General features: G+C 25.9%; 1 protein-coding gene and 1 non-coding gene across 2 annotated transcripts in view; both read right to left on the bottom strand.

Moving 5' to 3' along the window:
• The window catches only part of LOC105619450 (sodium-independent sulfate anion transporter-like), a 25,136-nt gene that overhangs the window by 14,742 nt on the left and 7,870 nt on the right, over window positions 1-2,524 (bottom strand). The window lies entirely within an intron of this gene.
• On the bottom strand, window positions 2,018-2,099 carry Trnas-gcu. The gene has a single exon. It is a non-coding gene; the product is annotated as a tRNA-Ser (tRNA).

Raw genomic sequence — 2,524 nt, 5'->3', positions numbered from 1 at the left:
ATATTGAATTACAAATTAAAATTTTATAAATATTCTTATGTCAAGATAATAAAACATCTTTTTAAAAGAATTGACTTCTAATCGTTCTATTGCCGGTATTCATAGTCGATTTTTATTTTAAGATCGTCCTAAGTAATGTCTTAAGTCACTAATATCGCTAAGTCAATAATAATCGCTCTCTGATTAGTGATTTCTTAAAACTGTACTGGGGTCTTGAATATAAGATTTGATTATGAATACCGGCCTATATTATTGAATGATGAGAGGTATGTACAAAAAATCATTTTTAATAAAATTTTTATAATTTTAAAACTATTTTATAACAGTGCATTTAGATTTTTTTCGAAACATTATTTTTTTAAATTATTTTTCCTATTCATTATTTGTGAGAATTTTAGAACTTTTTAATATACAGAATTAAATTTGTTTTTTAATAAATCTTTTATCTTTATTTATTAATTATTATTAAACAATTAAACATTACTATATTTTGAAATATATATGTATATACATCACGGAGTTAATATTATTTTATAAAGAGAGAGAGAATTAGTTATATGTATAGATGATACACTAATTATCCTGTTAGATTTATGCTAAGAAGGAATATTATACAATAATGCCGTATAAAATTATCTAAATAAAAATAAATCATTTAAATTACAGGAAATAACTGCCATTTTTTTGATAAATATGTGAACTTAAATTACTTGAAATAATTTGAACTTTACACGTACATAACATATTTGAAAAAGTGCAATGTAATTGACAATGATTAACACTAATTGCAATCTAATCTAGTATATATACGTGATAGCGCTATTTTTTTGCTATTGTTTATTCTTGCTTTAACCTTGGAACAATTAATACAAAATTTGTTACTATCGCAATTTCTATATTTATGTGATAAACAACAGTGTTAATTAAGACTACTTGTTAATTAAGACTACTAATATTATGAAATTGGACATAATTATAAGTGATTATATAATATAATAAAGATCATAAGAATTTTCAGTTTTTTCATATGCTGTCTCTTTTAATAAACTTATTAATATTTTTATATAACACACATTACATAACACATTATAAATACTTTTTAAAATTTGTTAATGTGGTTTAATACTTCTAGAATACAGATTTACTTTATTTAAATATTCATCATAAGTTTAGTTAAAAAAGTAATTTTTGTTAATTAAATTAATATTAGACTTTACGTCTAATATTTAATCTTCCCTATTTCAAGCATTTACAAATGTTAAACTGTTAGAAAGATTAATTGTAATTTATAAATTACATAATGCACATATATAAAAAAAATACGCGCGCGCACGCGTGTGTGTGTGTAATGTGTATAGAATGGGCCAAAAATATAGATATAATAAAAGATCTCATAAAATTTCATCATTTTTAAGAAAAATGTTTCATACAAAAGATGTAGAGTTTGAACAATGCATCAAATAGCAAACTTATTTGAGTATAAATATGGAGGAATTTTAAAGTATTTAATGGAAACTCTCAATCATTATTCTTGTAGCTGATATTAAGATCTTTTAAAAATATATAATGAAACTTTTTTTATTAAGGGGGTTAGATTTGATACAAATACAGTTTTGATGAATTATTGGTAAAATTTCACAGACAACGTAACAGAGAGATGCAAAATATTATTATAGGGAAAATCCAGAAATTAATATAAATTACGAATCACAAGGGACGAGTTTTGCTTTGGCAACTTCTTTTTAGTATCAGAATGGTTAAAGTATTGGATTGGTAACCTAATATATGTTCTGCACGTGTGGGTTTAAAACCCATCCTCGTCTGCTTTTTGGCTCGCGATAGATTTTCTCCGAGGGATTCTCTCCTCCTATCCGAAGTTACTACACGATAATTTGTCCAGAAGTACATTAGGGAAATTTGTATAATTTTGTACAGTTCCTCTAATGTACTTTTGTGTAATAAATTAACACATGTTGCTCTGGACAGGACAGACTATTGTGAACCAACAAAAAGCGAACGACGAGGATGGGATTCGAACCCATGCGTGCAGAGCACATTGGATTAGCAGTCCAACGCCTTAACCACTCGGCCACCTCGTCTGGTGTCAAAAAGAAATGCGCTTGTCAAAGCAACTTGTCCGTTGTAATATCATACATAACTGAAATTATATAAATAATGAATGTAAATAAAGTTTTTACAACAAATGCTGCCCTGAATCTGAAAGTATATTAATTTAAGAATTAATTTATATATTAAAAACTTTATTTTTTAATTTAAGAATTTAATTTATATATGTATAATAAATTTATAATATATATTTTTTGCTTTTACTTTTAATATTTTATGCATAATTAATAGGCATATTGCATTGTTAAAACAAATTAATGTAAATTTAAATTATTTTATGAAGATAATTCATGCTATACACGCGCACACACACACACACACACACACACACACACACACACACACACACACACACACGACAGAGAGAGAGAGAGAGAGAGAGAGAGAGAGAGAGAGA

Source organism: Atta cephalotes (genome assembly GCF_000143395.1).
Source record: "Atta cephalotes unplaced genomic scaffold scaffold00021, whole genome shotgun sequence".
In the NCBI taxonomy this organism is placed as follows: Eukaryota; Metazoa; Arthropoda; class Insecta; order Hymenoptera; family Formicidae; genus Atta; species Atta cephalotes.
The sequence above is the reverse complement of the archived record's forward strand: the minus strand, read 5'-3'. Positions and strand labels throughout refer to the sequence as shown.